Here is a 23,727-nt window from a genome sequence, read left to right on the forward strand (position 1 = left end):
AATCACATTTTCCACTTGAGTAATTTTTGCTTATATACATTTGCTTTTTGGCGCTTTGGGTAGAATAGAGCAGTTTAAGAATATTCAACTTGTAGTCTAAGAAAGCAAAAAGAGAGCTCCAATGAAAATGATCCTCTGAGTTGGTTAATTCCTGACATAGTTATCGGTTTAATCATGCATTCCTTTTTGTTTTGAGTAGAGAAGTGCTGTTAATGTTTTCGATGTGTGTTGGTTAGGAACTCATGGTTCGGAACCTGTCATATTGCTAACAATTCAATTTTGGACATAAGTTCTGAGTCTCATTTTTCATTTGGAGTACAGAGATCATTTTCATTTCCATTAACGTAGCTAGCTTTGTGATAGTATGTATGAGATTTTTAATTATTGTACTTTTTCACAGTTTTGTATAACTTTCATGTTCTTGTCATAGAACCGTATTAAGAGCCTTATAGAAATGATGAACAGAAAGCTCTGAGGCACATGGCTTTGGTAGTAATTAAATGGCAGCACATTTCAAAGCTATGGATATTTAATGTCTCCAAAGTATCAGTTTCACATTTGGTTCAATACTGTGTGTGGGAATTAAATGCAGAACAGTGTGTTATCACTGCTTAATCATGTAAATGGTATTCACATGTTAGGCCTCTGTTCTTAATTGAATTTTTGCTTCTTTATTTAGAAACTAAGATTTCTTGATAAGGTTAAATTGGTTTTAAACAGAAACATATTCTTAAGAAATTAATTTTCATATTTTCTTGCTGTTACTCAGTTGTAAGTGAATGTCACAGTGTGTGGTGGTGTGAGGGTGCTTCACGTTTTACCTTCATTCCGAAGATACAACACAAAGCTGATGAGCAATGCAATGGAGATGGAATACTGACACTGGAAGAATATCTATGGTAATAATGTACTTTCATTCCTATTTTTGAACACAAAATGGTTCATAAACACCTGAAATTACTACAAACTGGAAATTTAAAAAAAATTAACTACACTGATTTTTTAGTTGTATCATTCCTGAGGCAATAACTTTAGATGTATCTCCTATATCTAAGTAACAGAAAACATTCAGATGCTTAAGTCTTTTAGGCAGCAATGGTTTTAGTTCAGTTGCATCTAACAGACATTTCTTATGACTTACTACAAATAGCTACTGCAGAACGTGCTTTAAGATATATGTTGAGAATCTTTTTATTTTTGAAATTACTTATTTTGCTTCTTGATCAATGAATCCTTCATATTAATGAGTGTTGGACACATTATCAATTGGGCTTCTGAAGTTCTTTTAGGGTATATGAAATTCTAAGAAAGCAGCTAGTTCATTGTTAAATTAAACATGGTTATTTATATATTAATGACATGTATATAAAACATTCGCTTTTAATTTCAGTTATTTATTTTTAATGGAAATAAAACATTTGAAACATTAGAAAACCTGGTGAAATAGGAGACTCCTGACTATCGCTTCTTCCACAGACACACTGAGTAAACACCTACACGCAAATCAATTCTCTCCAAGAGAAAGGCAGAATCCAGTTGAAAGACTCCTACATACCAGATGACTGAGAAAACATCCGCATCAAACCGATAGGAAAAGCAGTTACACTTGTGAATTAACCCCACCCTGAACACACTTGGGAAGGAAACTCCAACTTTCACTTTATCCTGAGGGGTGAGGGACTTGTAGCACACATAGTGTTCCCCTTTCACAGTCCTTGTGAAGGGCTTGGCTCTTAAATCACTGTGCTGGAGGAATGAAAGAGACAATCTTCAGAGGATCTCCCTCAAGCACAAAGAACAAAATGGGGGTTTGAACCATGTGAGCACCCTTAGCTGTTGTAGTCCCCTGAGATGAGCCCAGCTTTCACCTTCCCCACTGATGGGGTGTGATCACATGCTTTTCTATAGCACCCTGTGGTTCTTTCTAGCCTCTAACAAGCCAGTATCTGGGAGCCTATATAGCAAGTAAGAATAAACCTCCTGGAGACTAAATGGGAGGATGATACTGCACTGCCCACACCTTCTTCCACTGCTTACTCCAGTGATATCTCAGCTCTACAATCTCCGTGGTAAGAGGTTGGAGGCCACTACCAGCAAGAATGGAGGGACAGCACACCCTCTCTTCCCTGCCCTGGCCTGCCATGCCCTCTTCTCTGGTTTGCTCCCATGATAAATGTCTGCAATCCCTCATTAGATGGTGGCAGAAGGACTCCTATGTGCCTGATAGGGAAAGTAGGCACTCCCTGACTCCCTGAACCTTTTTCTCTGGCTTGCTTCAGCAATAGCTTCACAACAGAAGGCTCGCCCTGCAAGGGATGGGAGGTGTGAAACTTCTGCTTGCTTGAACAGGACAGCAGACACTTTCTGCACCTTTTCCACCAACTAGCTCTAGTGATAATCCTAGCCCTGAAATATCTCCATGAAAACACATTTGAGACCTGTGTCAGTAACTATGGAAGTTATGGCACTCCCCACACCTTCTTCTCTGGTTTGTTCTAGAAATAAACTCTTGCTATCTTTCACTGGAAGGAGGCAGGGGGACATCTTCATGTCTCTATGGGAATGCAGATACTCCCTGCACCTCCCTCCCTTGCTTGCTTTAGCAATAAGTCCAGGCCAGAAGTCTCTGTCTATTAGGAGGGTATGAAACTTGTGCTTCCTTCAATGGGAGAGTGGGAACTTCATGCACTTTCTTCCCTGGCTTTCTCCTGAAATAATTCCAAATATACAGACTCTCTCTGAGAGTGACTTCTGCATGCATCAAGTGCCCCAACTTTTCAGCCTTCATCCAAGGAACTGACTCCTAAATCGCCTAGCTCTGGGAGTTAACAGAGCTCTATATTATCGAGTTTCTTAGACCACAGAGGAAAAAAAAATGTGACTTTTAAACCTTTAAATGGTCATCAGTATCTTCTGAGATTCAAAGTGAGCAGTCTGATCAAAACTATGGGCATGTTCCTCAGTCCCTCTTCTTGGTGTAGAGCAAAATGAGTGGAAGGTTAATTTTGGTTCTCAGCTTTTCTGCAAAGAAAGAAGGATAAATCTAACATAAATCTAACACCCCAACCTTTCCTGCTTTATCCCAAAGGATTGGCTTCTATCCTACCTCTCTCAAGGCAATAACATGACTTGACACCTTTTAATTTCTTTGGGGCTACAAAGAACAAAGGCAGCAGGTTGGACAAACACAAAGAGTTTAAAGGCACCTAGAATCACTGGCTGTGCTGACTGAGGAGAAACATATCTTACATAAGACCAGCCTAACAAAACTTAGAGAGCTTGTTCATTCATAGCATGTACTGAAATCAACAGAGAGTCAAGGAAATTGAAGAAACAGGGAAACATATTCCAAATAAAAGAATAAAATACATCTCCAGAAGCCAATCCTAGTAAAGTGGCGATACAAGCGCTCTTGAGTCAGCTTGTGGTGAATGCTGCCTGGACTAGGACTCACACTTCAGGGCAATGGGGTCCTTTCTGGCTCAGGGAAGGTCCAGAAATGCCATCCAAGGGTCAAATTCTGGAATCAGGTACCCCAATAGCCTCCTTGGTGCTCTTCCCACCATAGCCATACTGGTACCTGAAGCCAGCAATTCTCAGGGGGTCACCCAAGGCTTGCTACATAGTACTTGGGTATTGCTCCTGGTCATTAAGGGTGCAAGGGCTCTTCTGTTGGGAGATGATGAATGCTGCCAGAACTGGGCCCTTTCTTTCAAAGCAGTGGGCCCCCTTCTGGCCCAGAGCATGTCTACAAATGTCATCTAGGAGCAAGATCCTGGAATGAGAATCTCATGACTGATTGTTGCCCCTCTCCTGCTATGGCTGAATTGATACCCAAGATGTAAAACAAAGTCCTTCCCACTCTTCTCTCTTCTCTCCTCAAGGATAAGGAAGGGGTCTTTTTTGGAGCTTTGAACTGTGCAGCCTGGGGTTAGAGGAGGGGTGATGCCAACACTCCCTTAGCTGCCCCAGCTTGTGTCTCAGTATGTCACGTCCCCACACCAGTCCACTGTCTCTGGGCCTAGTTCAGCACTAGGACCTGCCTGTAAGTTGTAGTTCTTGAAAATTCAAGTTTGGACTACTGGGATCAGCGAATCCCCTTCTGGTTAGGGCTAGTCTAAACGCTTTCTCCATGGGCAGGCATCAGCTGAGTTAGGTATGGTTTTCCTTTCTGCTCTAACAGGACAGCAGTGAGTTCAATGCCTTACAGTTGCTGTGTTCTCCCTCCCGCAGTGTCCAGATATGCTCTCTGCACCCTGCCACTGCTGCTGAGGGGAGAAGAAAGGGTGGTGTCAGTAACTATTGCTTTTTCTACCTCTTCAATGTCTCTTTCAGTGATATAAAGTTACCACCAGGTACTATGGGTACTCACCTGGTTTTTGGTTCTTATGAAGGGATTTTTTTGTGTAGATAGTTGTTAAATTGATGTCTTTGCAGGGAGGACGATTGGTTGAACCTTCTATTCTGCCATCTTGCTTCTCTGATTTGCACATCGTTTTCAATTGCACACAGAACATTCTCCAAAATAGATCATATGTTAGGCCACAAAATAATTCTTAACAAATTTAAGAGATTGCAATTATATTGAGTATCTTTTCTGATCACAATGGCTTAAAACTAGAAATAAATAACAGGAGGAATCTTGGAAAACTCACAAGTAAATGGAAATTAAATAATATGTTCTTGAACAGGCCAGGCGCAGTGGCTTATGCCTGTAATCCCAGCACTTTGGGAGGCCACGGCAGATGGATCACTTGAGGCCAGGAGTTCAGGACCAGCCTGGCCAGCATGGCGAAACCCTCTCTACTAAAAATACAAAAAGAAAAAAAAATTAGCCTGCGTGGTGGCACATGTCTGTAATCCCAGCTACTTTGGTGGCTGAGTCATGAAAATCACTTGAACCCAGGAAGTGGAGGTTGCAGTGAGCTCAGACTGCATCACTACCCTCCAGCCTGGACAACTGTGTCAAAAAAAAAAAATCTTGACACAAACGAAAATGGAAATAAAACACACTAAAACTTATGGAATCAGCAAAAGCAGTCATGAGAGGGAGTTTATAGCAATAAGTGCCTTCATCAAAAAAGAGAAAAGATCTCAAATAAACAACCTAATGTTATATCTCAAATAACTAGAAAAGAAAACTATAGTTTGGCCAAACTTCACAGAAGAAAGGAGATAGCAAATATCAGAGAAGACATCTGCTAAATAGAGACAAGAAAAACAATAGAAAAGATAAACCTAAAAGCTGGGTTTTTGAAAAGGTAAACAAAATTGATAAATTATTTCTAGACAAAGATTATACTCATCGGTGAAAAGCTGAAAGCTTTTCCTTAAGGTCAGGAACAAAATAAAGATGCCTACTCTGGCACCATCTATCCAACATAGTAATAGAATGCCTAGCCAGAGCAATTAGGCAAGAGAAAGGAATAAAAGTCATGCAAATCAGAAAGGAAGAAGTAAAATTATCTCTATTTGGTAATGACGTATCTTATATATTAAAAACTGTTATTATTTTATAAAAAAGTTAAAACTGACAAATTCAGTAAAGTTTCATGCTACAAAATCAGCACACAAAAAATCAGTAGCATCCCTATATACTAAAACAAACTATCCAAAAAAACAAATTAAGAAAAAAAATCCCATTTACAATTGCATCAAAATAAAGAAATATAATAAATAAATAAAATTTTAGGAAGTAAATTTAACCAAAGAAGTGGGAGGTCTGTGCACTGAAAACTGTAAATCATTGATGAAAAATTGAAGAGGACACCAATAAATGAAAAACTATTCCATGTTACTGGATTGGAAGAATTAATATAGTTAAAATGTCCATACTACCAGAAGTGATGTATATATTTAATTCAATTTCTATCAAAAATTCATGTTATTTTCCACAGAAATAGAAAAGAAATCCTCAAATTTGTATGGAACCAAAAAAGAGGAAAAAAATACTAAAATTTATATGGAACCAAAAAATACCCCAAATAGCAAAAGAAGTCTTAAGCAAAAGGAACAAAGCTAGAGGCATCCCACTTTCTAATTTCAAAGTATATTATGAAACTAATTGTAATCAAAACAGCATGATACTGGTATAAAAAGACACATCAACCTATGGAAGAGAGTAGAAAGTCCAGAAATAACCCCATGTATTTACAATCCTTTTACTTTTGGAAAAAGTACCAAGAACACACAATGAGAAAAGGACAGTCTCTTCAATTAATACTTCTGGGAAAACTGGATATCCCCATACAGAATGAAATTAGACCCTTATCTCACAGCATATACAGGCTGCTCTCCATATTTACTGCTTCTGCATCTGCGGATTCAACCAACCACAGATCAAAAATATTTGACAAAACTAACAATAAAAAACTAACAATAAAAATAACAATAAAGCAATAAAAACAATACAAATAAAAAACAATACAGTACAGTATATTAACTATTTATATGGCATTTACTTATATTAAGTATTATAAGTAATCTGGAGATAAATTATACAAGAGGATTGCATAAGTTATATGCAAATACTATATCATTTTATATAGGCATATCTCATTTTATTGTGCTTTGCTTTATTATACTTTGTAGATATTATGGGTCTTTTTTGATTTGTGTTTGTTTTTTACAAATTGAAGATTTGTGGTGACCCTGTGTGGAGCAACACTATTGGCACCATTTTTCCAACATTATGTGCTCATTTCCTTTCTCTGTGACATATTTTGTTAATTCTCACAATATTTCAGACAGTTTCATTATTGTTATGTCTGTTATGATGATCTGTAATCAGTGATCTTCAATGTTACTATTGTAATTGTTTTGGTGCACCACAAACTGCACCTATATAAGACAGCAAACTTAATCAATAAATGTGTGTGTTTTGACTACTCCACTCACTGGCCAGTCTATCATCTCTCTTCATCTCCTCAGCCCTCGTTATTCCCTGAGACATAACAATTTTGAAATAAGACCAATTCATAACCCTACAAGTTGCTGCAACATGGATGGAAATGGAGTGCATTTTCTTAAGCAAACTAATACAGCGGCAGAAAACCACATGTTCTCACTTATAAATGGAAGCTAAAAATTGAGTGCACATGACACGAAGAAAGGAACAACAGACCCCAGAGCCTACTTAAGGATGGAGGGTGGGAAGAGGATGAGGATTGAAAAACTACCTGCCGAGTACTGTGCTTACTACCTGGGTGATGAAATAATCTGTACACCAAACTCCCACAACAGGCAATTTACCCATGTGACAAACCTGCACATGTACCCACTGAGCCTAAAATAAAAGTTGGAAAGGAAAAAAAAAATGACCTTACAATGGCCTCTAGGTATTCAACTGAAAGGAAAAGTTGCACATCTCTCAATTTAAATCAAAAGCTAGAAATAAAATAAGCTTAGTGAGGAAGGCATGCCAAAAGCTGAGACAGGCTGAAAGCTAAGCCCCTTATACTAGACTTGTGAGTACAAGTTAGCCAAGTTGTGAGTACAAAGGAAACGTTCTTAAAGGAAATTAAAAGTGCTACTTCAGTGAACACAGGAATGATGAAGTGAAACAGCCTTATTGCTGATATTAAGAAAGTTTTCTTAGTGTGGGCAGATCAAACCAGCCACAACATTCCCTTAAACTAAAGTTGAATCCAGAGTGAGACCCTAACTTTCTTCAATTCTGTGAAAGCTGAGAGGGGTGAGGAAGCTACAGAAGAAAAGTTGGAAACTAGCAGAGGTTGGTTCTTGGGATTTAAGGAAAGAAGCCATCTTCACAACATAAAAGTGCAAGATGAAGCAGCAAGTGCTGATGTAGAAGATGTTGCACATTATCCAGAAAATCCAGCTAAGATTATTGATGAAAGTAGCTACATTAAACAACAGATTTTGTGTTGGATTCAGCAGCACACATACTGAAACTGGAATGATACAGAAAAAATTAGCATAGCCCCTGCTAAATGATGTCATGCAAATTCATGAAGTATTTCATATTTTTAGCTATAAAGATACTAGAGGCAAGCCTAGGAAAGACTCTTCTAGACATTGATCTGGGTAGAAAATTCATGACCAGGATCTCAAAAGCAAAACAACAAAAACCAAGATAGTCAGATGGTACTTGATTAAGAAGCTTCTGCACAGCAAAAGAACCAATCAACAGAGTGAACAGACAGCCTACAGAATGGGAGAGGATGTTTGTAAACTATGCATCTGACAGGGAACTAATATCCAGAATTTACAAGGAACTCAAACAACTCAACAACAAACAGATAACTCCGTTAAAGAGTGGCCAGAAGATACTAATAGATATTTTTCAAAAGCAGCATAATTTTTACACGTTTGTTGGCTATTTGTATAAAAATATATTGAAAAATAGAAACTTCTCAAATTTTTATTTTCAATAGATATGTTTCATACAAATAGCCAACAAGCATATAAAAATGCTTAACGTTGTTAATCATCAGAGAAATTTAAATTAATGCCACAGTGGGATGTCATCTTACACCAGTTAGAATGGCTATTATATGAAAAGACAAAAAGTAACAAATGTGGTTGAGGAGGCAGAGAAAAGGGAAGGCTTGTGCACTGTTGATGAGACTATAAATTGGCATAACCTCTATTTAAAACAGTATGAGGATTTATCAAAGAACTAAAAATGGAGCTGCTGTTTGATCTAGCAGTCACACTGCTGGGTATCTACCCAAAGGAAAAGAAATAATTATACCTATCAATAAAATTACTGCACTCATATGTTTATTGCAGCAGTATTCATAACAGCAGAGATTTGGATTCAACCTAAGTGTCCATCAGAGGAGAATTGGATAAAGACAATGTATATACACACAATAGAATAATATTTGACCATTAAAAATAATTAAATCATGTCTTTGAAGCAACATGGATGGAACTGGAAGCCATTATCTTAAGTGACACAACTCAGAAGCAGAAAGAAAAAAAATACTGTATGTTCTCACTTATAAGTGCAAACTAAACAATGTATACATGTGGACATAATGTAAGACTTGGAGACTCAGATGAGTGGAGATGGGAAGGGGGTGGATGATGGGAATTACCTGATGGGTCCAATGTACATTATTTGGATAATGGATACACTAAACACCCAGACTTCACAACTACACAATATAGCCATATAACAAAATTGCACTTGTATCCCTTAAATTTACACAAAACAGGCCAGGCAAGGTGCACTTTGGGAGGCAGAGGCGGGTGAATCACCTAAGATCGGGAGTTCGAGACCAGCCTGGCTCACATGGTGAAACCCCGTCTCTACTAAAAATACAAATATTAGCTGGGCATGGTGGCACACACCTGTAATCCCAGCTAGTCGGGAGGCTGAGGCAGGAGAATCGCTTGAACCAGGGAGGCAGAGGTTGCAGGGAGCCGAGATTGTGCCATTGCATTCCAGCCTGGGCAACATGAGCAAAATTCCATCTCAAAATAATATACATACAAAACAAATGAACGATTTTCAGTGGAGACAAAAAAGGCTTCTATTAGAAGAATATGCCACCTAGAATTTCCATAGGTAGAGAGAAGTCAATACTTGACTTCAAAGCTTCAAAAGACAAGCCAACTCTCTTTTAGGGGTTAATGAAGCTGATGTCTACAAGTTGAAGCCAATGCTCAGTTACTCAAAAATCCTAGAGCCCCTAAGAATTATGCAAAGTTTACTCTGACTCTGCTCTATATATGGAACAATAAATCCTAAATGACAGTACATTAGTTTATAGCATCATTTACTGAATATTTTAAGCTTATGATTGAGACCTATTGCTAAGAAAAAGAGATTCCTTTCAAAATATTAATGCTGCTTGACAATGCACCTAGTCACCTAAAGTACTGATGGAGATGTATAAAGAGATGGACACTGTTTTCATGCCACTAACACATCTATCCTGTAGCCCATAGATAAAGGAGTAATTTTGACTTTCAGGTCTTCTTATTTAAGAAATATATTTTGTAAACTATAGCTGCCATAGACAGTAATTTCTCTGATGAATCTGACCTAAGTAAACTGAAAATCTTCTGGAAAGTATTCACCATTCTAGATGTCATTAAGAAAATTCATGATTCATGTCAGGAGTCCAAAATACCAACATTAACAAAAGTTTGGAAGAAGTTTATTCCAACTCTTATGGATTACTTTCAGAAGTTTAAGACTTCAGTGAAGTAAGTAACTGCAGATGTGGTAGAAATTAAAAGCGAACTAGACTTAGAAGTGGAGACTGAAGTTGTTACTGAACTAAAATCTCATGATAAAACTTGAATGGATGAGGAGTTGTTTCCTATGGATGAGCAAGAAAGTGGTTTCTTGAGATCAAATCTACTCCGGGTCAAGATGCTGTGAACATTGTTGAAATGACCACAAAGGATTTAAAATATTACATAAATTTATTTGTTAAAGCAAACTGTAGGTTTTGAGAGGATTAATTCCAATTTGGAAAGAGGTTTTATTATGGGTAAAATGCAATCAAACATCACATGCTACAGAGAAATCCTTCTGCAAGGAAGAGTCAATTGATGTGACAAACTTCATTTTTGTTTCATTTCAAGAAATTGGCACAGCCATTCAAACCTTCATCAACCACCACCCTCATCAGTCAGCAGCCATTAATATCAAAGCAAGACCCTCCACCAGCAAAATGATTATGACTTGCTGAAGGCTCAAATGATCATTAGCATTTTTATCAATAAATAATTCTTAAATTTAGATATGTACTTTGCTTTTTTAAACCTAATTCTATTGTACACTTAATAAATTATGGTATAATATAAACATAACTTTTATATATACTAGGAACCAAAAAAACTGTGTGACTTATTTGTGATATTTGCTTTATTGTGGTAGCCTGGATCCAAACCAGCAATATCTTTTAGGTATGCCTTTAAAAGGGACTTGACAGCCTGTGGATTTTGGTATGTTCAGAAAGTCCTAGAAAAAATCCAATGAATACCAATCCAATCAATTTAATCCCATGAATCCAAGGGACGACTAAACAAAAATCAACTCAAACTGGATAAAATACTTAAATGTAAGACCAGTTATTTTAAAGCTGTTAGGAGAAAACATGTGGGAAAAGCTCCATGATATTAATCTGGGGATTGATTTCTTGAGAAGCATTCCAAAAGCAAATGTAACAAAAGCAAAAATAGATATATAAGATTACATCACACTAAAGAGTTTCTGCGTGATAAAGAAAACAACATAGTGAAGAGACAACCCATAGACTGGGAGAAGATATTTGCAAAGCATACATCTGATAAGGGTTAATATTCAAAATATATAAGCAACTCAATAGCAAGAAAAAAGATAACCTGATTAAAAATTGAGCAAAGTATCTGAACAGACATTTCTCAAAAAAAGATACAATCACCAATAGATATATTTAAAAACATTCAACATCTCTTATCATCAGAGAAATGCTAATTAAAACCACAATGAGATATTACCACATACCTGCTAGAATGGCTATTATTAAAAAGACAGATGATAACAAGTGTTAGTGAGGGTGTGAAAAAAAAAGAATTCTTGTACAATGTTGATGGGAATGTAAATTAGTACAGCCATTTTGGAAAATAGTATAGAATTTCTTCAAAAAACTAAAAATACAATTACATGTGATGCAGCAATCCCACTTCTGGGCATATATCTGAAGACATTGAAATCAATATGTCAAAGGGATAACTACACCCACATGTTCATTTCAGCATGATTCACAATAGCCGATATACTAAAACAACCAAAATGTCCATCAATGAATGAATAAAGAAAATGTAGTATATATACACAATTGAATATTATACAGCCTTAAAAACACAATAAAATTCTGTCATCCATGACAACATAAATAGAATTGGAGGATAGTATGGAAAGGGAAATAAGCCAGGCACTGAGGGACAAATTCTGTATCATTTTCCTTATATGCAGAATCTAAAAAAGTCCATCTCATAGACGCAGAGTAGAAAAGTGATTACCAGAAGATGGGGGAACGTGGAAGGGATGCAGAAAGAAAAGATGCTAATGAAAGAGTACAAAGTTTCAGACTAGAGATATAAGTTTTATTGATTCATTGCACTTCTTGGTAACCACAGTTAATAATAATATATTTTATATTTCAAAATTGCTAAAAGAATAAATTTTTAACATTCTTACATAAAAAATGATAAATTTGTGAGGTGATGGATATGTTAATTTGCTTGATTGAATCTTTTAGTAATGTATACATAGATTAAAGCATTATGTTGTACTCCATAAATATATACAATTGTTATTTGTTGATTAAAAATAAAATATAAAAAACCGAACCAAGCTAAGACAAAATATATGAACAAAATTTTCTTCAAAGCAGGAAAAAACTTCATTGAAACATATACACACACACACACCAAGGAAACATTGAAATATTTACTTTCTAAGTTATCCTTTTAATTTAGATCATAAACCCTTAACGGTAATAAAGTGCTTATTTAAACTCAGGAAAGTGGCACTTAAACTTAGGAAATTATTTGTCACTCTTTCAGTTTTTGAATGAGTACAGAGAATAAATTTATTGTCTATCAAATGTGTTTTGCACTGTAATAATATAGTTCTCTTACACCATAATGTGCTGAAGAAAATATTGAGAATGACTGTCAGAATATTTTATAGAAGTCTAGGATTTTGAAGGATTTCTGAATTCAAATCCCAAATCTTGCAACTGGCCATGTAGTATTAACTAAATATTACTGGCTCTCAGCATAAAAGTGAAAACTGAAAAATGCTAAGTATAGAATTCAATGGATAATATATAACCTATTTTTAGATAAATCTACTTGATAGGTGTCTAAATACATTATAACCCATTTAGGACCTACTTATCTTAATATATTCATAAGGATGAATTCGTTTATTATCCACGATATCTGATTCAGAAGTCATCCTTATCCTCATCCATGGCATCTTACAGCTACATTAAAGCAATTTCTTGCTTATAGATTGGGCTGCTTGGATAGACTAAAAACTCCTTGTAAGCAGTAACTTTCTTAATCATTTTGGTACCGTAAGCACGTTTTTTGTAGCATTTACAAGTGCTCAATAACTGTTTCTTGGCTTTAGTAAAAAGCCTCAACTGATTCTTCAGTGATTTGAAACTCCTAGGCAGATAGTTTAAAAACCCTTTAAAACTTCAGGAACTTTCTAAGAAACAACCAGAGGAGCAATCCCAACCAAACCAAACCAAATAAAATCAGAACATCTGTGTTCTATTATAATTTATTCCCAGAAAAGTGGCTGCCTCATCTGTACCGAATATAAAGGGGTCTCCTGGCTGGTTCTTTAGAGAATTAAAGAGTTCTACTTCTAGATGACCTGAAGGGAAGATCAGTAGAGTTGATGAGGTTATTTTAAGACATATTAATATAAAGTAATTTGGAAACGTTCAGAAGAAGATGACAAGGTCAATCCCAGGTTGTAGAGGAGAGGACTGGGTTGGACATTCAGATTGCATTATTACATGAGCTTTAAATGTCTTGTTAGTACTGTTAAAATTTTTTATGTGTTTTGGTAGATTTGCCTACAATATACTATCACTATAATTAGTATATTTATTCAATTAATTTCCAAGTGCAAATAGTGATAACACAGCCATTTTATCAGGGATAAACATTATTTAAAGAACACACACCTTAACCTAACCATTTGAGTTAAACATTACTCGTGAATTCCTATTACTTGTTATGCTGAATATAAATTTTCATAGATGAAAACTCTTACATAGTATAAGTTCCTAAAAGTACAAGTGCATAATTATCCACCAGAGAACGAAAACATTGCTATACAAAATCCATCTGACCTTTAGTTTTAGATAAACAGAAGCTATTACCTGTGTGCAGAATAGACAAGGAGATTCAATGGGCACCTCCTCCTGTACAGCCCAACTGAACCACTGCCAACACAACCAGAAAAGCAGATCTCTTTTCTATCCTCTGTACTCCTATGACTTGAATTTGAAGGTCTACCATCTGCATGTGCCTCATAAATCCTGGATTTACCACTCCAGGCACCTTCATATACAAACAGGTGGAACTGAGTTCAAAATGTGAAAGCTTTCCCTTCCAACAATCAGAAGTGGTAGACGTGCTGATTCAGTAGAGAATAAGTATTTACACATACACAAATGTGTGTTTACTCAAAAAATTGTTTACATATCATATAGGACAGGTTTGGTAGTTCAGTTCAGGAAAAGGGGTACTACCATATTCTTTGTATTTATTTCAAGGGTTTAAAGTTTAAAAAGTCACCTAACTCCAAGAATTTTTCCCTGGGGGTGATGATAACTCTTAAAATTGGAAAACCTATCCTCTTTATTGTAGACATTAGGTTCATTGTGGCCAAAAAATAAATAAATAAATAAACTTATGATTAGAGCCGTCTCTGAAGAAGGTAATGATTCATTTAAGTTTTTAAAAATGCTATTAGACCATCCTGGCTAACACGGTGAAACCCCGTCTCTACTAAAAATACAAAAACAAAATTAGCTGGGAGTGGTGGCGGGTGCCTGTAGTCCCAGCTACTCAGGAGGCTGAGGCAGGAGAATGGCGTGACCCGGAAGGCGGAGCTTGCAGTGAGCCGAGATCGCACCACCGCACTCCAGCCTGGGCGACAGAGCGAGACCCCGTCTCGGCAAAAAAAAAAAAAAAAAAAAAAAAAAGGGTATTAAATGAGTCAACAGTATATCTGACTAGTCATTTAATAGTAAGTGATAACAATTATAATGTTTTATTTATTTATGGTTTCTTCTTTCTAGAAGAAATATACAAATAAAATATGGTTTATTCACTTATAAATAAATAAATATAGTGAATTTGTCATATATAAACTCTACATGAGAACATGTTAATCTGTCTCTTTAAAATATTAGAATATTTTTATTTCTGTGATAATACTTTCCAGGTTTATTATAAGAATTAAATAAGATCAGTATAAAACACACAGTATAGCATCTGGGATATAATCTGTTAAAAATAGCCATTATGATGATTACAAAAACATAATTTCAGTAAGAAATTATTATATCTACTTTTATAAAAATAATTGTATTACTGAGTCTTTAAAACTTTACCTCCTTACTAAAATAATCTACGCAAACTAAAGAAAGTTAGCACTTTACCATGTAGCAACTGTATAATTATACAATTATATTTGATGAATCAAAAACTGAAAATAAGAATCTGTGATGCTGAAAATAGTTTTGTAAAGTTTGGTTAGACATTAAAGATTAATAAAATAAATGTGAATATTTTATCTAAAAATGTCTTTAGTCTATTATAAAGTGGGAAAAAACAAACAAAACTTTAGGTACACAGATTCGTGTGACATTTACAGAAGAAACAGGGACAGACCCTGACCACAAAGCCAGAAATAGACTACATGTTAAGTCTGTTGGAACTGAACAAATATTCCTTTTCCATTGCTCTCAAAACAAGGGAAGGTCCCAGTCAAAGAACTAACACGGTATTACTGACCAGGTGGACCTTGTCCTCGACAAAACTTATTATAAAATCTTGGAGTCAGTGAGAGCTTATGTCTAAATAGTTCTCTGAGGACACTAGATGGTCTGAAAAAACAGCACTGAAATAAAATTATTTCAAAGTGTTTACATCATAAAAGACTAAACTTTTTAAATTGCTCCATTAATTATTTGTATTAAAAAGGAATAATCAAGAACCTATTTCAAACTTTACTGAAAGCATTCCTTATCAGTGTGAATAGACAGAGCCCTTTGTCTCCAGAGTCCATTAGGCTCAACAAGAGAGCTGATGGCACATTAAGCAGCCACCAGTTTGATTTCTCACTTCCAAATAAGAAACATGAATACTAGGGAGTGTACATGTCCTATTAGGTATCACACAATTAATTACTGGCAGATCCAAGTTTAAATCTCAAATATATTTATTCCATGAACTCCAAGAATGCCCCAAAATATTCTCAGTTCTATGTATCAATGGGACCGCATTTGGGTTCAAAGTTTTGTTATGGTCTTCTTGGCTTTGTTTTATTTTTTAAATGATGTCGATGATTATTTTTTATAATGTAAAGTTAAAGATAAAATCAATTCCCTAGAAAAGGAAGAAATGAAATCATAAGCACCAATTTCTTCCCAGCTCTCTGCAGAAATGGATGATGATCAGAAATGGATGACAATCAACAGTTTAGTTTTCTGAGCCCAAATTTACTTGCTAGTATAATCTGAAACTCTCTCTTTCCCTATAATGGATCTGGAGAAATTTGCACACTATATCATTGTAATTATTACTATTTTAAAATTTATAAGTATCTAGCATGTGCACATTATACCATGAGTCTCACTCCTAAATTTGTTAAGAGGCCATAATTATATTATCATTTTATTATTATTATCTTTCTTTAAGGATAGTGATTTTTGTCAAATACATGAGCATACTGATTTCATTTATTTTGTTTTACTTATTACAAGTATGTGACCAAAGAGAAGAGAGAGTTGTTAAAATATACATAAAAGCTAATAAAAAGTTGTGTTGTTTTAATTTTTCTCATGAATACTATTAACCATTTAGCAACAACTTCATCATGTACACCAGTGAATCCACATAACTGAACTGGCTTTTCAGGTCAGTAAATATGCTCTCTTAGAAAATGTTTACTTCGGGTATTAGCTGTTCACCTGTTTCAATTAAATTTTTTATTGACATGTAATATTTGTATGTATTTATGTGATATTGTGTTACATGCATAAAATGCATAATGACTAAGTCAGGGTATTTAAGGTATTCATTACCTTGAGCATTTACCATTTCCATATGTTAGGAACATTTCAAGTCCTCTCTTCTAGCCGTTTTGAAATATATAATACATTGATGTTAACTATAGTCACCCTATTCTGCTATTGTGTATTATAACTTATTCCTCCTATCTAATTGTACATTTGTTTCCATTAACCGACCTCTCTTGACTCCACAACCCTACCATTCCCAGACTGGTAACTATCATACTACTTTCTACCTTCCTGAGATAAACATTTTTGTAGCTATTGTAAATGGGATTGCATTCTTGGACTATCTTTTTCAGGTTGTTCATTATTGGTGTATGGAAACACTGTTGATTTTCATATGTTGATTTTGCATCCTGCAAGCTTACTGAATTTGTTCATCAGATTTAAATTTTGGGGGGGAATCCTTAAGGTTTTTAAATATTCGATCATATCTGCAAAGAAGGATAATTTGACTTCCAGTTCTTCAATTTAGATGCTTTTTATTTTTATTTTTCTTGCCTAATTGCTCTGGCTAGTACTTTAGTACTGTATTGAATAAGAGTGATGAAAGTGGGCTTTCTTCTCGTATTCTAGTTCTTAGAGGAAAAGCTTTTCTCTTATTCCCCTTCAGTATTATGTTAGCTGTGAGTTTGTCATACATGGCCTATATTATGTTGAGGTATACTTCTTCTATGCCTTGCATGTTGAGAACTTTTATCATGAAGAAATGTTGAGTTTTATCAACTGCTTTTCTGCATGTATTGAGATGATCATATAGTTTTAGTCCTTCATTTTGTTAATGTGATATATCATGTTTATTGATTTGTATATGTTAAAATATATTTGCTTCCCTGGTATAAATCCCACTTGATCATGGTGTATTATCTTTTTGATGTGCTATGGGATTGATTCAGTTTCCTAGTATGTTGTTGAGAATTTTTGTGTCTATGTTCACCAGGAACATTGGCCTGTTGTGTTTTTTTTTTTTTTTCTTGGTTGTTGTTGTTGTTATGTCCTTGTATAGCTTTAATATCAGGGTAAGCTGGTTTTATAGAATGAGTTAGGGAGAATTCCCTTCTAATCAGTTTTTTTTTTGGAATGGTTTGAAAATAATTAGTGTTAGGTTTCTGGTAGAATTTGGCATTGAAGCCATCAGTTCTGGGCTTTGCTTTGTTGGAAGATTTTGTATTACTGATTCAACCTTGTTACTAATTATTGGTCTGTGAGGCTTTCTATTTCTTTCTGATTCAATCATGTTAGGTTGTATGTGTCTAGGAATTGATCCAGTTTCTGTAGGTTTTCAAGTTTCTTAACATATAGTTGTTCATAATAATCTCTGATGATCTTTTGTATTCTTGTAGTGTCAATTCTAAGGTTTCCTTTCTGATTTCTGATTTTGCTTGAGTCTTCTATCTTATTTTCTTTGTTACTCTAGTTAGTGGTTTATTAATTTTGCTCATCTTTTCAATAAGCTCACTTTTCCTTTGGTTGATCCTTTGTATTGTTGTTTTAGTCTCTATTTCATTTAATTCTGTTCTACTCTTTATTATTTATTTTTTCTACCATTTGGGGCTTGGTTTGTTTTTGTTTTTCTAGTTCCTTCAGGTGCATTGTTAGGTTGTTTATGTGAAATCTTTCTACTATTTGGAAGTAGGAACTTATTGCTATAAACGTCCAAGTTAGCATTGTATCCCATAGGTTTTAGTATGTTGTGATTCCATTTTCATTTGTTTCAATAATTTTTAAAATTTCCTTTTAATTTCTTTATTGATAGTCATTTAGGAGCATGTATTTGTCTAATTTCCATATATTTGTACAGTTTCCAAAGTTCCTGTTGATAATGACTTCTACTTTTATCCTATCGTTTTCTGAGAAGATACCTCATATGATTTCAGTTTTTAAAAATTTGTTGAGACTTGTTTTGTGGCCTAACATATCCTGGAGAATTTTCGTTTTGCTGATGAGAAGAATGTGTATTCTATAGCTATTTGATAAAATGTTCTATAAATGTGAATGTTAGTTCCATTTGGTCTAAAGTCTTATTTAAATCCAGTGTTTCTTTGTTTTCTCTCTAGATTATCTGTTCAATGCCGTGAGTCAGGTGTTGAAGTCCCCAACTATTTTTGTATTCAAATTTATCTTTTCTTTTAGATCTAATAATATTTGCTTTATATATTGGGGTGCTCCAGGGTTAGGTGCATATATATTTTGAATTATCATATACTCTTGCTAAATTGATCCCTTTGTCATTATGTAATGACCTTCTATGTCTCTTCTAAATGTGTGTTTGTTTTTTTTTTTTTGGCGGAGTCTTGCTCTGTTACCCAGGCTGGAGTGCAGTGGCACAATCTTGGCTCACTGCAAGCTCCGCCTCCCACGTTCACACCATTCTCCTGCCTCAGCCTCCTGAGTAGCTGGGACTACAGGTGCCCGCCACCACGACTAGCTAACTTTGTTTTTGTATTTTTAGTAGAGACGGGGTTTCATCGTGTTAGCCAGGATGATCTCGATCTCCTGACCTCGTGATCCGCCCGCCTGGGCCTCTCAAAGTGCTGGAATTACATGCGTGAGCCACTGCACCCGGCAGTCTCTTCTTAATGTTTTTAACTGTTTTTAACTTAAAGTATGTTTTATCTGATATAAGTAAAGCTACTCTTGCTCACTTTTGGTTATTGTTTGTGTGGAGTATCTTTTTCCATCCATTTACTTTCAGCCTATATGTGTCTTCACAGATGAAATGAGTTTCCTGTAGGAAGCATATAGTCGCGTCATTTTTTAAAAAATATCTATTCAGCCAGTCTCTATCTTTTAAGTGGAAAATTTAATCGTTTACATTCAAGATTATTATTGATATGCAAAGACTTATTTCTGTCTTTTTATTAATTGATTTCTGGGTGTTTTCTATATCCTCTGTTCCTTTTCTTCTCTCTTATCATTTATCATTGCAGTTTGGCATTCTTCTGTTTTGATAACCTTTGAGTTCTTTGCCTTTGTTATTTATTTGCTCTACCAGTGTGTTTTATATGTTCATGTGTTTTATGATACTAGATATCCTTTTATTCTGCTTCCAGGCATAGGACTTGCATAAGCATTTCTTGAAGCGCCCCACCAGGGGTGATAAATTTTCTCAAGTTAATTTTCTTGTCTGGGAAAGACTATTTTTACTTCATTTATGAATAACAATTATTCTGGGTATAGTATTCTTAGTTTTTTTTTTTCTTTTGTCATCCTCAGGGCAAGTGCAAGTATGCTGTGGTCTTGATGCTAATGAGACCAGAATTTCTGTCATTGGTAGTGGCTACAGATAGGCAGCTTTCAGGCTCTGGGAAGCACACACTTCGGCTCCCTTCTACCCAGGGCCAGCCTTCCTAGTGTGATACACTACCATTCCTTGGAGTTTAGGGCACTCTGTGGGCTAGAGTTCTGGAGAACTTACTGCACTGCTGAGTGGTAGGGTATCACATCACTGAAGCCCTCCAGTTGGACACGGGGGATGTCAAGGATGTAGAGATACAGGTATTGTTAGGGCCCCAGGACGGGATGCAGTCTGGTGGGATGTGGGCTTTCAAGATGGTATGTGATGCAGCTGTATGTCTCAGGGTTTTGTGGGACTCAACATGAGCTCTCTCTCTAAGCACTGCTGTCACACAGACACCAGGCAACTCCTATATTACTTGCAGGGCCCCTAATGATGGAGAGGGCTTTTCTATGGCTAGGTTACAGAAGGCTGTGATGATTCTGGCTAGGCCAACTGCCTTACTTCTCTCTGCTTATGTGCCTAAGGTGTTTCCTATCACTTCTCTGCTGAATTCAGTGTTCTTACATAGATGCTCTATGCAGAGTGTGATTATCTGCTCACTGATTTGGTTCTTCTCTGTGGGGAGGGTAAGTGTAAAATGCCTCTAGTCAGCCCCCTTGAAGGTCCCTCCTCCATTTCAGTTTTTATGTAGTAACCTTGTATATTAACTAGTATAGATGGATGAATAATATGAAGATTCTCTAAGTATGAAGGGAAATTTATACCAATGCTAGCAATAATCATTGTGGGACAAAGTAGCAATCAAGGCTCAGTAGTGAGGGGCTGGTATAGACAAACTATGGTTAGGTGCCATTTTTGTTGCTTTCAAGTACAGTAGGAATATTTTATGTTCTAGTATTCATGTTACAATGGATATGGATCTGAATCTTATTTACATTTAGCGCATATGCAAATAAGATTAGTTTTAATCACAAATATGTAAAATAGAATTGGCTAGAAAAATAGAAAAATCAGGGAACCAGTAAAAATAGTTAATACCTTCTCCTATAAATGAGAAAGGTATGGAATTTGTGACATTAAACTGAATATGTGCATATAATTTCACATAAGAACATCAATAGGGTTTTCATTATTTTCTTCAATTTATGAAAGCCAAAAATATTTTGGGAATATGATTTTGTGAAAAATTTAAAAATTAATGTTAAAATCACTCCCTCATATTTGAATATTAATATTTTTAATCTTAAAATGTACATTATGGCATTGAAGAGTCTATTTTATATGGACTCAAACCATCCTTATAAATCAAAGAGCAAATGGTTTTACCCTCACAATCTTCTGTTCACGGTAGCAAGTACAAGGTGAGAGAAGTGTACATTAACATCTATATTTCTGGAGTATTAAGGACTTTTGAGGAGCTTTTTAATGTACGCTCTCCAGTAATACCATGAATGCTTTCAGAAACTTTCTAAAGAGAAATAAAGCCTAAGAAATTTGCAATATACTAATTACTATAGATAATGCATAGCTTCACATTTATCAGTCAAATTTCCTGTACAATATTTGTCCTTATATTTAACAATTTTCTGAGACATTGAGTACTACATTTGACATTTTATTGGAACATTTAGTACTGGGTAGACTTACAGGGTTTAGAGAATCATTGCTCTATATCTTTATATAAGTAAAGTAGTAAGAGAATGGCTTGTTGGTGTCATTTACAATTTACAAAATATTTTTCAATGAGATGTGGCTTTCTAAGAAAAACATACATAATACTTAGCTAATTAGGCTGGGTGCCGTGGCTCACACCTGTAATCCCAGCACTTTGGGTGGCTGAGGCAGGCAGATTACCTGGGGTCAAGAGTTCGAGACTAGCCTAGCCAATATGGCAAAACCCCGCCTCTACTCAAAATACAAAAATTAGTCGGGTGTGGTGATGTGTGCCTGTAGTCCCAGCTACTAGGGAGGCTGAGGGAGAATTGCTTGAACTCGGGAGGTGGAGGTTGCAGTGAGCCGAGGTTGTACCACTGCATTCCAGCCTGCGTGACCGAGCAAGACTCCATCTCAAAACAACAATGACAACAAACAACAACAACAATATGTAGCTTATTAAACATAAAGTGCTCTCAGATACTTTTTTTTTTGAAAATTCAACAACACAACAAAAATTTTAGTGTACACTATATCCTTGCACTCAAAGATTTTGCAATCTGTTTGGGAAGACGGGCATGCAAACAAAAAAAATTACACAAGTAGTATGTTATTCGGGCTTGACTAAGAATACAAAATATTGCGGTTCCACCAGTGTAGAAGATATTAATTCTAATAATTACAGAAGAATCTAATTTATAATTTTATGATGCCCAGGGCATAATATTTAAATGGAAGACAACAAACCCATGAGTTTCTCTTGAACATGTGCCCAACTATTTAATAATTTTTGAGTAAATGTATATTTTTAAAAATTTTTATTTATTTTAAAATAAATAGGGTTTAAGTAACTTTTAAATAAAGAGGTACATTTTAAATAGTAAGAGTTTTATTATTACCATTATTTAAAATAGAGAAACATAAATAAATATGTTATTGTTATCAGGATTTTTCTCTTTTTCCCTCATCTCTAGGGACATAAAATATGTAGGATAGTCTATGAACCTACAAAGTCATCCAAAAGATTGATAGATTTTGTTAGATTCATTCCAACTGCTTTCCTCTGGTTCCTAACCTGTTAGCAAAATCAAAGTTGATTTCACACAGTATGTGCTGCTTCCCACTTACATAGCAGGGGGAATTTATGTTCCAGAAAACCTTTGGTGAAAGTTGGATTTAACCTCACAGCAGCAGTAGGTTGAAATTAGACCCTTAAATAAACAGAGTTATATCTTGGTCAAAAAAGAAACCCTCCAAGAAGATTTGTAAATGCTTTAAATTTATCTTTAAGGAGGACACCAAAGCTGAGGATTCAGAAACACAGCTCAGTTGTGATTCACACCAGCCTTAAAAAATGAACAGGGACAAGGACTGGGCAAGAAGGAAACCCATTGGGTATACTCTGTTCAAACACCACTTCCCAGTACTGTCACTTTGCAAAGCTTTTATAATAGAAAGCAGACCATCAGGAGAAGGAAAATGGCCATGTCATAGATCACAGATCAGTGATAACTTGGACAGGACTAAAGGCATGGTGACAGATCCCTTGCTTCTGCCATGATTTAGAAGAAATAAAAATCTCACAGTATTACAACTTTCTTAGGCAAGCTCCAAATTATGAAATGTGTGTGTGTCTACAAATTATATAAAAGACTAGCTGTACATGTTACCTTCTTTATCTGTTAGATTCTTGGAAGACACAAGCAAGAGTCCATGAAATTATTTCAGGCATAAAACAAGAAGCAATTATTACTCATTTTTACAACTGCTATAAATGAGAAATAAAGAGGTCAATAGAAATTGAAATGAGGAAGTTTGTTTAATTTTGGAAGTTAGGGAAGATTCTTCTAGGTATATAATTTCTAAATAGATATCACTAAGATCATTTGTTATTCAGGTGGAGAATGAGGGCAGGAATTTATCAGATAGTGGGACTAGCATGTGTGAAAATCAAGGAGTGTGGCAAAAGCATGCTGGCTTCACATAACTAAATCACAAGAAGCCCATATGTGTGAGGCTTGGAGGTTAAGAGAA

The 23,727-nt window shown here is 35.4% G+C and overlaps 1 non-coding gene across 1 annotated transcript; it reads left to right on the forward strand.

Annotated features, from left to right (window-relative positions):
* Positions 1 to 7,883: 7,883 nt before the first annotated feature.
* On the forward strand, positions 7,884 to 7,990 carry LOC112133224 (U6 spliceosomal RNA). Its single transcript, XR_002914906.2, has one exon. It is a non-coding gene; the product is annotated as a U6 spliceosomal RNA (small nuclear RNA).
* Positions 7,991 to 23,727: the final 15,737 nt, after the last annotated feature.

This window comes from Pongo abelii, chromosome 3 (assembly GCF_028885655.2).
Source record: "Pongo abelii isolate AG06213 chromosome 3, NHGRI_mPonAbe1-v2.0_pri, whole genome shotgun sequence".
Classification (NCBI taxonomy): Eukaryota; Metazoa; Chordata; class Mammalia; order Primates; family Hominidae; genus Pongo; species Pongo abelii.